This window comes from Eleutherodactylus coqui, chromosome 12 (assembly GCF_035609145.1).
Source record: "Eleutherodactylus coqui strain aEleCoq1 chromosome 12, aEleCoq1.hap1, whole genome shotgun sequence".
Lineage (NCBI taxonomy): Eukaryota > Metazoa > Chordata > Amphibia > Anura > Eleutherodactylidae > Eleutherodactylus > Eleutherodactylus coqui.
In genome coordinates, this window is record NC_089848.1 from 102,200,424 (window position 1) to 102,216,486 (window position 16,063).

At 43.6% G+C, this 16,063-nt stretch overlaps 1 protein-coding gene across 1 annotated transcript in view; it reads right to left on the reverse strand.

The window, feature by feature from the left end:
- PTPRN2 (protein tyrosine phosphatase receptor type N2) overlaps nucleotides 1–16,063 on the reverse strand; it is a 1,135,353-nt gene that overhangs the window by 753,782 nt on the left and 365,508 nt on the right. The window lies entirely within an intron of this gene.

Consider the following 16,063-nt stretch of genomic DNA (forward strand, 5'->3'; position numbering starts at 1 on the left):
TACTGGCTTTAGTCAGCAGATAGCGCCATTTTATAACGGCAGAAAAAGAGCAAGCCCCCTAGGAAAACCAGGATACAAATTGGATTGGAAAGGGTTACATTTCTGTTACCCAAATGTCACACTTTACAGTACACCCCAAACCAGCGGCATGAAGCCGATACAGCATTTCCAATTGTAACATACTGAATTTACTAGTCACAGTTTTCATGCACCCTTGTACCGCTCATTGTCCTTGGTGGGCATGATAAACACATGTCCTAACTCAACACAGATGGCAGTCTGAACCACTTACACACTCAGGTGACACATTGTAAAAATCAATCTCAGGTATTCACCTGCGAAGGTCGGCCAAGATTACTAAAATTTAGAAAGGCCCCCTTAATGTCGTAATGGAGCAGAATGGATGAGAATTAGCTCTCCAGGGCTATTAGAGGAGAGAAGATCTAGATGTGTCATATGGAATTCACATCACAAGGCGCCCCTATTTCCTCGTCGGCTCTACAGACTTAGCAAGAAATAAGAGGTGGCAAGCTAAACCGATCCGGGTTACGTGATGCTTTCATACAAATTAGATATTGGATTAGCCAATGTGCACAAAGGGTGTAAAGTCCTAACAAGCCAGAACCTGGCGAGGACGCCCGGATGTAGTATGGTGTAGACATTCTAGATGAGTGAACATGCTTAACAAGAAGGCGACATTTTATTTTAGTCGAAGAGAAAATACTAAAATGCCACAAAAATTTGAAATTATATTTTTTCGTTGGGACAGATTCCATTTTTTTCACCGCTGTAATGTTTTGACATAAAAATGCTGTAGGCAACAAGTACAGAATGTCAGTTTTTTGTCTGCTTTGTATGCCTGTTCCAAAAATATAGCAGCATGTCACATTTTTTTTTAAGCCCCTTGAGGACTCGGGCAATTTTAGTTTTTTTCATCTTTCCATCCTCGCGTTCCAGGAGCCATAACCTTTCTTATTTCTGTCGAAATAGCTTTATGAGGGCTTGTTCTCTGCTGGACAAGTGTGTTTTTTTTACAGTGTCACTTAATTATATATATACATACATGAGGGGGTACCCGAGGAAACAGGAATCTTTTTCTGGTTGGCCATGCTGCTGTTGTCAGCTGAATGTCTGCAGAGTATGCCAGCTGACATCATTGGGGAAGGTTGCTTTCAGCTCCAGAGAATTTTTTTTTTTTTAACAAGTTTTTTCAGTTTTTTGCCTATTTTGAGATGGCCGATTCATATGAACAACGTTCAGCAACTCTCCACACTGATTAACTCCCTGAACTAGACACCAGGATGGGCTTCACTGAATTCTGCCTTGCACAAGTTCGATTCCAAGCAGAGCTGCTAAGTTTGTAATTGAGCGTAACACTTAGCTACATAAGAAGGACCGAAGACGATCCAGAAGCAGATATTTTCCCCTCTTGCAAATTCTTGACCCACTGGCCTGTTTTCTTTTATTATTGGGCTGGAGAAGTAAAGCTTCTCCTATTAGGTGTGTAGAGACTTTTAGGGACATGCATGCTCCTCTGGGAAATGTATGCAAATGAGAAGATGGAACAATACCTCCACAGCGCCACCTAATAGAGAGTAGCATTCCTTCTAAGTCAATATGTGACATTTTAACAGACCTTGTTTCTTTGGTCAGACATTGGCTGTCAGGAATGCTGATTTCCATTATGTGGCATAGTAGAGGTATTGTTCCATCTTCCCATTTGCATAAATTTCCCAGAGGAGCATGTATGGCCTTATAATTCCCCTCACACCTACTAAGTACTCTCATTGAATGACAGCTGAGCACTGCCTCTGATTGGTCACAGTGCTCAGCCTATCAGAGGTTGCGGTTTCTGGAGGCGGGGATTTTTCAATCCCTGGCCACAAGAATACAGAAGAAGACTGCCGGGAACGAGAAGAAGAGCCGGATTGCACATCTAGGTGAGTTACATTTTTTATTTTTCTAACAGCTAGGGATGATTTTCCGGGTAGGACTTATATTTCAAGCCCTCCCCCCACCCCCCGAAAATCATCGCTGTAGGGGTTGCCTTCATCCCATTGCTTTCAATGGGGCAGCAGCAGTGTGGGCCCCATTGAAAGCAATTGGATAGCATCATGGTCCTCTGTGACAGCTGTGACAGATGATTCTTTTATCCCCACTGCCGACCCTTCATCACTGAACACTGTGACCTTACTGGGGCATTTTTTAGGCATGCATGCCCTATCTTTTGCAGGTGTGAGTATTTTGCACCTCTAAAAAAACAGACATGTGAACACTTCATAGGAAACCAATGATTCTAATAGGTGCGATTTTTTTTTTGCGCACATAAGCACGCCAAAAAATGGCTCGTCTGACCGCGGCCTAAAGAGAAACTTTACCACTGTGCAGAATCCACATTCAATGGGAAAATCCAGCGAAAGATGATCCTGTAGATGGAAACAACTTGTCACCAAAAGGGGTCAGAGGAGGATGTTAAGAATCGTTATTACCAACAGGCGTTGTGTAGTCAAGAGCAGCTGAATACAACACTGGTGCTCCAACTAATGCCCAAATGCATGACTTGCCATTGCTAGGTATTAAAGGGCTATAACAGCACTATTGTGTCTAAGAGAAACAGAAAGATGAGACTCCAGGGGGCACAAGAGCGCAAAAATTGTATCACTGAGCACAGGAAAAACATCTCCTGGTCACATGAATCCAGATTTCTGTTGCCCCGTCCTGATGGGAGGTCAGAATTTGGCACAAGCAGCATGAATGGATGACCCCTTCCTGTCAGCTGGTCAGAACATGTCAGCGCCTCCATCTAATATCCGACAACTACCAGAAGTTTCCTGTCCGCAGGGGCCGATATTCGTGCAGAACGATTTCAATGGTTTCTGGAATCTATGTCCTGAGGAATTGCTTCAGATCTGAATTACGAAGGAGATCCAATGCGCTACTAGATGGGGGTCTCTAATAAAGTGGCCATTCAGTGTATATTACTATCGTCACAATATACGAACAGCGTTTCACCCCTCAGTGTGTAATCCTGCCTGTGATGATAATGAGATGACTGCTGTTTTCTCTACAGAACAGAAAGTGTCCGACTGTTATTAAGCCTAGTGGCCAGTGTGAGAACTGCAGGATTTAGAGCTCCCACACACTTGCGTTTTTTTAAAGCTGCGTTAACGATTTTCGATCATATATTTTATACGGCGCGTGAAAAGATAGGATAGGTCTTACGATATCGTTTGCCGTGTTACGCAGCAAGCTCCCAATTTCTATAGAAAAAAGGGAGGGGGAGGAAATTACCCTGCGTACGACGCTGGGAAACGAAGACAGACGGTCTTAATTATTTGTCATTCTGTGCATTTTATTCCACCCGTTGTCTGCCATCGCATCAATGTGTTTTTTTACGTATGTACACACAACAGTGCCCGGTGTGAATGGCTTTAAATACGCTAATTAAGATCGTGACTCGATCAGGTCAAAAAGTATTTCAGGTGTATATATGCTGCAAGCGGGCGAACGTATAAAAGGCATCCGGCCGTGTGAAGGAGGCCTCTAACAGAACACGCTGCAATGAATATACCCAAGTGTGAATGGATCAAAGAAAATGAATGAACTTGTGTTGACTCCATTCACCGCGTATAATGCGCGCGTACATTGTGCGCGTAATACGCAATTAAATCATGCTCGTGTGAGCCAAAGCTAAGAGCGGCCTCTAGAGATGAGCGAGCACCCAAATGCTCGGGTCCGTGTTATTCGAGTCGAGCTTTCCGTAAAATTCGAGAGCTCTACTCGAGTAACGAACCCCATAGACTACAATGGGAGACTCCAGCATTTTGTATGTGGAACGCATCTCTCTCCCTCTGTGGCGGCGGGGAGGGGCTAAAACAGGCACATCACAGCGGGGAGGAGCCAAAAACTGGGGTGGGGGTCAAACACGATTTGATGCTCGTTCGAGTAACGAGCACCATCGGGTACGCTAATACTCAAACGAGCATCTAGCTCGGCAGAGTATGTTCGCTCAACTCTAGCGCCTCCCATGGACGCATTTGTGACCCTTCGAATGGGTTTCTTCCCAAATGTTTATTTTGTATTTTTTGAGCGCGGGGAAAAAAATGCGACATTTTCTATTCTTGTCCGCAATTCCACACGAAAGGCCCCGTATGCCCGAAAATGCGCATGTACGCTTACATCCTAAAAGTAATTTCATGTCAGTACTTGCGGTAATTACTGCAATATGCAAATGTGGATGAGACCCTCCCATTGTTTCTTATTTATGCTGTATACAAAAGTAATAAAATCAGTATTTACAAACAAACAATGTATTTGCAAGAAAAATACGACTGAGGCGACCGCTCCGTGATTTTTTTTTTCTTTATATATATATTTTTTTTTATTTTTTTTTCTTATGGAAATCTGTAGCATTCAGAGTGCAAGAATCAATTTGACTCTCAATGGTGGAATCAAGATCCATCTATTTCAAGGGTTCAGAAAGCACTAAAATAACTCAAAATGGCAAATCACCCCAATGAACGCCCAGCTTAGTCCCCTGATTATTTTACCAGCTGAAGATGAAGAGTCATTAAATTATTTTAGGCCAAGATGCAGGGAAACAGCGCTAAAATTACCTGCCGAGATTGCTGTACCCCTTCCAAGTGTTGCGAGGTCAATTTAAGCATTACGGCTTGAGATACATCCCTGATAGAAATTCTTACCTCTGACTGAATGGAAAAATGGCTCATTTCATTTAACCTGGGGAAGCTTGGCAGAGAGAAGCCGATATTTCAGCACCATAGACTATAATAATGGATTTCAATCCCGCGTCTCTTGGGTGTGATCAATCCGTCTGGTGAATAATAAACTTTGAACATTGCTTTGTATGCAGCTGGCTGGAAAGTCACTTTTGAAACAAAAGTAGGGACAGAAACACATATCGCGTCCGTCTTGCGAGATGTGTGTTATAGGACGGTGACAAATCGTCACGGTATAGGTGAATGAGCGAATAAAGTAAATTATGTTCAAAAATCTGTTCTAGCTGTGTATATTTTGTGGTCTAGTACCGGAATGGGGGTCTCATGGCGAAAATAAAAGGTACTGTTACATTCGTGGGTGTCACCAAAACACAAAGAACGCAACTTACGGCAAGTAATGGCAACAGAAATATGGAGATAAGAACGTTATCACTAACCAACTTTGATATGGCAGATTGTGTCTAGAAGCAGGGTGACAACCCTGATAGGGGTAACCCCATGTCAAAAATCTAAGGGGCCTAGTCTGTCCCTAGATGGAGGATAGAGCTGATGTTTATTGCAGATGGAATGAGCAATGTATATAACACAGTGCATGGCAGAAATGAATAAGTTACACATAGAATAAATAGTCACAGGTTCTTAGCTGAAAGAGTCTGCTGCCTCAAAAAGCACCTCAGGCAGGACAATAACTGGTGCCTATCTAGGGCTGGGCCTGGAAGAAATAAATTTCCATTATAGCGGATTGGTTCACTAGGGGAAACACCTCCCTGTCGGCCAATCAGTCCATAAACCACAGAAGATGTTATAGCATGGTTGTGAAGAAGGGCATATTATACACTGAGGGATTTCCAACAGACGACACCTCAGGGAACTTCTACAGTGATGGGAATAAGGCACTCATCGCCACCAAGCACATGACTGGGCACATGTGCCAAAGGCACAGTCACGTAGGCTGAGGATGATGTTGTGACATCAGCCCGGCTCCAATTCCTGACTGTAGCCAGGGCGCCATAACTGATACATATGGTACCACATACCTTCCACATCTGGTTCCCTTAAGGGAGCAGGTACATTTCAATTCTCCTAGACAGTATACTTGTTCATTAAAATTTGAACATACATCTTGAACACACACCAAGATGTAGATATCCATGGCACACCTGGCAGAACTTCACTGTGCCCCAGGCTGTTATTACACATTAGGTCACATCACATCGGGAAAGAAACGGACACCAGAAGTTCCACTAACTACTTAGATGCTCTGGTCAATGCTCACCGCGACATTTAAGTAGTTAAACGGCCATGATCAGAACTCGCTAGTTGAAGCGGGCTGCCAGCTGTATGAAAGAGCTGATAGAGCCAGCTAAGGAGCGTGTTCAGCTAGCAGACATAGACGGTGGGTGTTACTAAGGGGTTATAAAGGAAACTGGCATCAGGTTCATCATGGCCAGGCAGGAGCGTCATGAAATACCGACAGCATACAGTAAAGGATCCTTCAGATGACCGTATTTGCGTTCATAAAATATGCACCAATGGATTAAATCTGATGAACGTGTTTTGTGCGCACATTTCCTGCACGCGCAAACAATAGGACTTGCTCTATTTTGTGCACATTTGCGCACCAAAGGCCCCCATAGAATTCTATGGGGGTTGCACAAATGCACGCAAGTGCGCAATACATTGCGCAATTCTGTGAAAAAAAGAACACATCTGGACATCAATGGGATAAACAGACATTAAAATCAGGGTGTGGGTGCGTTCAGCATGCGTATACACAAGCCCTGGGTGCATACAAAAGTACAGTAACCTACGCAGGCACGTGCGCAAAGCAACCTTCTTCAGAACGGATTCAGGCGAACGTGATAATCACGGCCGCATAACCAGACAAGGCGAAACCACCGACCGCAATAGGATTTCAGTGTTTTCGTTCTCACTAGCTCTTTTGTCAGCCATTAATACTACATGCGGGAAAGATCGGGTGGCACCTATCTTCCCGCAGCTTTCTTCAAACTCCTACGCTGTGGCAGTACAGAGCAGGTACCCATGTACGTGCATCACTGCTGCATATGTTATATCCCAACTAGGCATATTGGTGCGTAATATATAAAATAGAGCATGCTGCGTTATTTTCACGAATGTAAGACGCGTGTGAAGAAAGAACACAGTTGTGAGTGTCCTAATAGAAATGCAATATGCACGTGAAAATAAAGCGCACAATACGCGGGCGACAGATGCTTGCGTGAGCGAGACCTTACGGATACGTTTTTTGTGATCGACTACAAAGCTTTCATAAAACCAAAAGCTTTACAGTGAAAAAGCATACATTTTTTTAAAATCAAAAACAGATGAAAGTGTGTAAAAACGTATGCGTGCGTACAGCGTAAATATATGCTTAAAATGCGTCCGGTTTTACACGTTTTTTTCCAGGTATGTTTCTCGAATGCATGAAACATATGCAAAAATGCCAGTTTGAATGGGCCCTTAGTTTGTTATTCTGTGCCTTGTTTAATAGAGATGAGCGAGGATACGCACTAAGGACTCTTGCTCGAGCGAGCATTGTCCTTAGCGAGTACCTGCCCGCTCGAGAGAAAAAATTCGGGTGCCGGCGTGGGTGAGCGGTGAGTTGCAGGAGTGAGCAGGGGGAGGGGGGGGGGAGAGAGAGAGATCTACCCTCCGTTTCCCCCCGCTCTGCTCCGCCGCTCCCCGCCCGCTGGCGGCACCCGAATCTTTTCTTCCGAGCGGGCAGGTACTCGCTAAGGACAATGCTCGCTCGAGTAATTGTCCTTAGCGAGTATGCTCGCTCATCTCTAACCCTCGACTACTTTTTTTCTGCGTTTCGGACTTGGCAGGGTAACACCGTAGCACTTTCCCCCCGATGGATTAGAGAAGTATGTCCGCTGCAGACTAGTGTGAATGAGATGCCTTCTCTCTCCACACCATATTTTAGAAACATATTGAATAATATAATCTTGATTAGATGCCAGACTCTTCTGAGATGTGCAAAGTGCCGGATCTCCTACTAATATATCGAAGAAGGACTTGGTACAGTTGCTCATTTTCAGCTGGGAGATGGCCGTGCATGAGCAGACACTTCTCTGCGGAAATTAATTGGACTCGCAGAAACCTAAGAATGAGAATGCTTCTCAAGTACCTATGGCTATCAGTTAGTCAGTACATTTATTTGGCATCCATATCATATTCCAGCAGGCCATCTAAACACGCTTCCACCAGGGAATTGTATTATGCAGCTATCTCCCCGGTATGTACTGTGTTTCCCTGAAAATAAGACACTGTCATATTATTTTTTACCCCAAAAAGGGCACAGTGTCTTACTTTCTGGGGGGGGGGGGGGGGGGGGGGTTATACTAACCTGGTCCTCGGCGTCCCAATGTCTCCCAATGGTCTTTGGCGCCGGTGCTGCGGTAAGCTGTGTCCTCCTCGTCTCACAGCAGAGCTTCTACTGGTGACGGGGCTTTGAATACCCCAACTCCAGCAAAGCGAGCGCTGTGATTGGCTAATTGAGTGCCGGCAGCTAATCACAGCCAGCGCTCGATGAAACAATCACAGCCATTCAGTGAATGACATCATGCTGCGAATTGCTGGCCGCGAGCGGAGAATCGCAATGATTCTCTGCTTGTGGACAGGGGCCCGGAGCTTTCCATAGCAATGCTATAGAAAGCTTCAGATGGCATGATTCGCCGGCGATTTACCATCGTCGAAATCATGTCCGTGGACAGGGGGCCTTAAAGGGGTTGTCCTGCGCCGAAACGTTTTTTTTTTTTTCAATAGCCCCCCTGTTCGGCGCGAGACAAACCCGATGCAGGGATAAAAAAAAAACGGGTAGTACTTACCCGAATCCCCGCGCTCCGGTGACTTCTTATTTACCTTGTGAAGATGGCTGCCGGGATCTTCACCCTCGGTGGACCGCAGGTCTTCTGTGCGTTCCATTGCCGATTCCAGCCTCCTGATTGGCTGGAATCGGCACACGTGATGGGGCGGAGCTATGAGGAGCAGCTCTCCAGCACGAGCGGCCCCATTCAGAAGGGAGAAGACCGGACTGTGCAAGTGCGTCTAATCGGGCGATTAGACGCTGAAGATTAGACGGCACCATGGAGACGAGGACGCTAGCAACGGAACAGGTAAGTGAATAACTTCTGTATGGCTCATAATTAATGCACGATGTACATTACAAAGTGCATTAATATGGCCATACAGAAGTGTATAACCCCACTTGCTTTCGCGGGACAACCCCTTTAAGGATCCCCTGGTTGTTCATATAATAGATATTAACATAAACATCATATTCATAGCAACTGTAATCTTATGCTTGTCAGTATTAGGGCGGACACCCACTGGTGTTTTTTTTCTCTATTGCGCTGCAAGAGTAAGTGAAAACACTCGCCTCGAGTGCGAGAAAAAAAGCGGGATGACGCCGGGATATCGCCAGTCTTTTCAATGGGGCCAGCAGCAGCAGCGCTAGCCCCATTGAAAAGATATGGAGAATACCGCGGACTTCTGCCACAGCTGTCACAGGAGTGCAGCATGCTATCCCATTGCTTTCTTCTTTTTTTTTTAATCATTCAATTTTTATTAGCATCATAAAAGGGAAGGAGACGTACATTTTGCAATACAGTACGATTTTTCATAGTTTCTGGTATAACTCTTACAATAACATAGATGATTTTTTATTTGTAACTTTAATCTTGTATCTTCGTTTTATTAACCGAAAAAATTTTTTAATTTTTATTTCAACAAATAGTAACTTGGTGGTGGTCACGTAGCATCACAGTAGTCTCTAAACTACAAAGAGACTGGAGTGGGAAGTAATAACATATGGGGGGTTAACAGTTTAGTGAGACAAACATAACAAAGAGAAGACATCATGCTGAGTGGTTATTAAGCCACATATTCCATACTCATATGAATGTAACATATTCCATACTGAATCATACTTTTCTATGGTGTTGTTTCTAAGGGCTAGAACTCTTTCAAAAATGCTGTGTTCAGAAACCAAGTGAATTAGGTCTTTGATTATTGGCACTTCATTTGATCTCCATCATCTTGCTATAAGCAGTTTTGCTGCTAGGAGTATATGGGCCACCAACTGCCTGGTTGGAGGGCTAAGGTGTTTTAAATTTAAGAGCAGGAGAGCCGTACCCGGAAGTTTTGGTATATTTGACTTTGTTGTATTTTTAAGGAGGATAAATACTTCTCTTCTGAAGGAGGTGATCTGGGGGCATAGCCAGAATATGTGGAGGAGTGAACCCACCTCTTTACAGTCCCTCCAGCATAATGCCTCTCTGGATAGGCGAAGGATCTTAAGTTTGAGTGGTGTGAAGTACCATCTTGTTATTAGTTTTATGTGTGTTTCCAGCATATTTGCACCTTTGGTAGCTCTATTTAAATGAGTCTGTCCAATCTTCAATTGATACTTCAATTCCCAGATCCTTCTCCCAACTTAAGAGATGGCATTTCTTTCCGGTTTTTAGGTTTCCCGCTAAGTGGTCGTAAAAGAATCTGTTTTTTGATGTATTTGTTTGCCAGGTTCCTTCAAGACCTCGGAGGATCGACCTGGGAGAAGATATATTATGTACTTGGTACGTCTGGAGGAATGACCTAATTTGGATGTTTTTGAGTATATCTTCCTTGGGGATATTGAATTCTTTCATTAAGGACCCAAAGGGTTTTATAATGCCCCTGGTAAATAGATCTGAGATGTGTTTTATTCCTTTTTTAACCCATGACCTGTAGGTCTGAAATAAAGTACCCTAAGCAGTCCATAGGGATTTTTTTCAAGCTTGAGGATATTGCTTTATCTGAAGAGTTAACTAATTCGCTCCATGCTTGTAGTGTTGCAGTCATGGTTAGGGGTAAGGGAGGTAGGTTTACTCTTGAGCGTAATGTGGGGGAGGAGGTGACAAGGATTTTTGCATGTAGCAAGGAGGTTAAAGATCTGGGACTAATCTCTTCTGCTTCTAGACTAGGCCAGCTGATCGTTGAGGGCCTCGTTAGCCATGCTAATGATTCATTTAAAATAATAGCATTTCTGTATGCACTGAGGTTTGGGAGGCCGGCACCTCCTTGTGAATTATGGAGAGCTAGGGTAGATAGGGAGACTCTTGGAGGCTTGCCTTCCCAAATGTAGTTGGCCAGTTGTTTTTGAAATTTTAATATTATCCCTCTCGGAACAGGGATAGGTAGTGTTCTAAAATAGTACATGAGTTTTGGGAGAATCATCATCTTGTAAAGTGCGATACGTCCCAGCCAGGTGGTCTGTTGCTTTTTAAAATTATCTAAGTCGCCTTGTATGGATTTCAAAATGGAAAGATAGTTTATAGATGCTAGTTCCTTCAGGGGAAAGGGATACTTTTTGGTTGCCACTGGAATGGGAATTCTCGCTGTAGTTCCATTTTTAATTGTTCATTTACATGGATGCTTAGGATCTGTGATTTGCCGGTATTTAGTTTATAGAAAGAGACTTCTGAAAATTGGGATAGAATCGAGTATGCTGTTCGGAGAGAAGTTGTAGGTTTTGTTAATGTTAGCAGGACATCATCTGCGAATAAATTTATTTTATGTTGTCGGGTTTTTGTGTGTATGCCATGGATGTGGGGATTTATTCTGATATGCTCTGCAAGGGGTTCCATCATTAGTGTGAAAATTAGTGGGGATAGTGGACACCCCTGACGGGTGCCATTTGTGATGTCAAAGGGGTCAGATAATGTACCTTCAATCAGTATTCTAGCTTTAGGGGTCGAATATAAGGCTCTAATTGCTTGTATTATATGTCATGTAAATCCGAATTTTTCAAGGACTGAGAAAAGATAGCCCCAATGGAGTCTATCAAAAGCCTTTTCAGCATCTAAGGCTAGCAGTAGAGATGGGGAATGGGAGGAGTCTATTTTGTTGAGGGGATTTAATACTCTTCGGGTGCCGTCAGGGGCTTGTCTTCCCTTCGTAAATCCGACTTGGTCGATGTGTATTAGCTCTGGAAGGATCCTAAGTAATCTATGGGCTATTATTTTTGCATACATTTTCGTGTCGGAATTTAAAAGGGAGATTGGTTGAAAATTAGCGGGTGACGTGGGATCTTTGCCCGGTTTAGGTATGGTGACTACTGTGGCTTCTAACATTTCTTCTGGGAGTTTACTATGTAATATTTCTAAATTGAAAGCGGGAACCATATAAGGCACAAGGTGAGTTGAGAATTGTTTATAATATTCGTTTGAATATCCATCCAGGCCTGGGGATTTTTGGGTCTTTGACATTGTGATTACTTCAGATGTTTCTGTTGTTGTTATAGGTTTGTTAAGTTGGTCTATTTGGTCCTTTGAGAGAGAGGGGAGGTTGAGGTCTCGGAGAAAAGATGCTATTTTTTGTGGAGTTGCTTGAGGAGTAGATATATCTTCTTTGAGGTTGTATAGCTTTGCATAATATTGTCGAAAAATTTTGGCTATCTGTTTTGGGTGGGAAATTTTCTCTTTTTTGTCATCAAGACTATACACAAATGGGATTTTGGCCTTTTGGAATTTCTTTTTAACTAAGTTTGCCATTATTCTTGATGGTTTATTAATTGAGGCATAATAATTTATGCGGGAAGTTCTTAGTGCCTTATCGTAGTTTTCCATGAGAATACGCAGTTTTTGCCTGAGTGTAAAAAGTTTTCCATGGGCATCATTTGTGGGATAGTCACGGATATGTTGTTCAGCTAGTGAGATTTGTGAGAGAGTTTCGTTAATCTGGGTTGCTTTTTCCCTTTTTTGTTTAGCACTCATTTTGATAAGTAGTCCTCTAATGAAGGCCTTGTGAGCATTCCAGACAGATAGCGGTGATATATCTGGGGTTGCGTTAGATTGGAAGAATTCTTCTAAGGCTTTTGCTAATTCTTTGGAGTTTTGGGGGTCTTTTATCAGACAGAGATTGTTTCTCCAGGATCTTGATCTTTCCCCACAGCCATTCCACCGAAATGTGGCAGAAATTGAGGCGTGTTTGACCAGGTTGCTTGGTTGACTTTTGCCTCAATGACATAGGGTAAAGACCATCTGTCCACGAGAATTAAGTCTATTCTCGACAAGGTTTTGTGGCGGGGAGAATAGAACGTGTACTCCCTGGCAGAGGCATTCAGACAGTGAAACGTGTCATAAAGTGCCTCTTTTTGAATCCAGGGCTGTAGGGAAGGAGCGTTTCTGACTAGGTGTGATGATGAGTCTATAAGTCTATCTGGAATGATATTGAAATCACCACATAAAATCAGTCTGCCCACCTCTTGCTTCCTCAGCCTCTTTATGGTTTTCTTTAAGAAGCGAATCTGTGCATTATTGGGTGCATAGACATTTAAAATTGTGAAGGGAGTGGAGTTTAATTTTCCAGATAGTATTATATATCTCCCTTTAGGATCAAGTTCTAGATGCGATACTTCTAGGGACATAGTGTCTCTGAAGGCGATTAATACACCTGCTTTTTTAGTGGGTGCACAGGCCATAAAGATATTAGGGTATTTTTTGTGCAAAGTTTTTGGGGAAGCTGAGGCAGCAAAGTGGGTCTCTTGGACACAAAGTATATCCGCATGGTTGGACAAAGCCTCCCTCCACAAAGATGAACGTTTAAATGGGAAATTCAGACCATTAGCATTGATGGAGAGAAGCTCAATCGCCGTGCGGGACAATTAATTTGCTAATATATGGCATGGAATACGATACGTGTCTTCTCAGAACAGTGGGGATAAAAGTAGTATGCATCAACTTATGCAGTAACATTAACATATGGATTACGAGAAAGAAGTAGAAAAACAAGTCCTTACAGATTTTGGTCTTGTTCATCGGTGGGGGTGGAAAGTTCACTTAGGCAAAGCCTTTCCCCAGACTCTTGTCGTTGTTAGTAAGTTCTTTCGTAGTTTCAGCGATTCGGGTTGTATGGAAGTCGATTTTTCTCCGCGTCTCTGGATCTCCTGGAGGGAAGTGGAGTTGCATTTTCAAGAAGTTGAATGTTCCAAGCTTTCAGGAGAGAGCCGCATCTTCTGGTTTTAAGAGAGTATGATTTACGCCTTCTCTTTGAATTATCCGTTTCGGAGGGAAGCCCCATTTATATGGAATTTTTTCTTGTCGAAGTGTGCTGGTTACAGCTGAGAATTTCTTTCTAGCTTGTAGAGTAACTTGTGATAAGTCCATATATAGATGAATATTAGAGTATGGAGCTGGTAGTTGGTTAAGTTTTCGAGCCGCTTGCATGACGGCTTCTTTGATATGGAAAAAATGAATACGTGCCAGTACATCTCTTGGTGCTGTATCCGGAATAAATTTGGGCTTGGGCAGCCTGTGGGCTCTATCGATGGTCAAGTCCATAGGCGAAGCCTCAGGTAATAGAGCTTGTATTAGTTGTTGGAGATATTTGGTAATTCCTGCTGGAGATACAGATTCTGGTATTCCTCTAAATTTAATATTATTTCGGCGGTTTCTGTCCTCCGCATCCGCCAATTTAGTTTTGAGCGATTCTACCTCTTCTGCTAAAGCGTAATAGGAGTCGATGAGGTCGTTGTGTGAGTGCGTAAGCTCTCCCATTTTGTTTTCTGTGTGGGTGACTCTTTCATCAGCCTCCGATAGGCTTGTTTTCAATGTAGAGGATAGTAGATCAAAATTAGACTGTAAGGAGTCTCTTAGGGCAACTACCATCTCTTTTATAAAGGCTTCTGTTGCTGGCTGTTCTTTTGTGAGCATTGTAGAGATGCAGTCATTTATAGGAGGAATAGTTGTTCTTTCTGCCTGATCTCCTGCTAGTTTTGGGCGCTGCTTAAGAGGGCTAGCAGATGGGGAGACATAGAGTGGACTCTTATTCTGCGGGGCCGGCCATTTTATAAGCTCCATGTGCCTGTCTGTTGGGGTATCTCTCCCTTGATGCCTGTGGTAGCAAAGGGGGTTCGTTTCCCGGGTGTTTATGTGTCTTGCTTACCACGGGATCGTCCTCTCGATCGGGTGATAGGTCCCGAGGTGAAGGAGAGTGGGAGGCTGGAGATTCTTTCTCTTCATGCAGTGAGCACATTGGTGACTGGACTTCAGTTGCTGCGTCCCGCGGGCCACTGCCCCACGCGGTAAAGAACTCCTCCAGCCGTCCTGCATGTGCTCTGGATGACTTGCAGCGGGACATCGGTGCACAGCTGGAGTAGAAGCGCCGGTATCGAGGTAGATGTTAAGCTGTTTAATTTGCTTTTTTGTCGCTTTGAAGAGTCTGGGGCTCCGGACTAAGCAGCCATCTTAGAGTTCGGCTAAGCCACGCCCCCCTATCCCATTGCTTTCAATGGGATTGGCGCTGCTGCCGATCCCATTGAAAGCAGTGGTTTGTGGTAAACCCTGCCTTTTTAAATCCCCGCCTGCTGAAAGTGCTGGACAGCAGTGTCGGGGAGCCAGCCGGAGGACGCATGTGAGTGGCAGAGAGATAGGTAATTTTTTTTTACTTTTTTAACCACTTAATGATGATTTTTCAAGGAAGGGCTTATATTTTAAGCCCTTCCCCGAAAATCATACTGCAGGGTTTTGCCAAAAACCACTGCTTTCAATGGGACCAGCAGCAGCGCCGATTCCATTGAAAGCAATGGGATACCATGCTGCACTTCTGCCACAGCTGTGACAGCTGTGGCAGAGGATTCCTTCATCCCCGCGGATTCTCCATATCTTTTGAATCGGGCTAGTGCTGCTGCCGCTGGCCCCATTGAGAAGACTGGCGATATCCTGGTCTCATCCTGGCGTCTTTCTTGTGCTGTGAGGCGAGTGTTTTCACTTGCTCTCGCAGACCAAGATAGAAAATATGGCCAGTGGGTGTCCGCCCTTACAGTGTATAGTATGAGTGATCAAGTGATCAAATGATCGCGAGTTCAAATTTCCAGGGGGGTTTAAATAAAAGCGTAAAAAAAAGATTAGATACATTTTTACTAACACTTTACTAAATTAACAGTTCAAATAAAAACCCATTTTCTTATGATAAAACCTAATCAATTTAAAAAACCACATATTTGGTATTGCCAGGTACGTAAAAGTCTGATCTATTAAAACATCACAATATTTATCCTGCAAGATGAGGGCTGTAAAAAAAATAAGGAAAAAAAGGGCAGAATACTAGAAATGCTTTCTTTTTTGGATTCCGGGTCCCAAAAATATAATGAAAAGTAATCAAAAAGGTGTAATCATAAAAACTACAGCTCACTCCATAAAAAAGAGCCCTCACAGAGCCCAATCTATGTTAAAGACAGCCACCACCCGCTGTGTATAGAGCCGGATTGGCCCCTAATCTCGCTCTATACAGACCCCGCAATCTCATGACATGAATATCGGTCC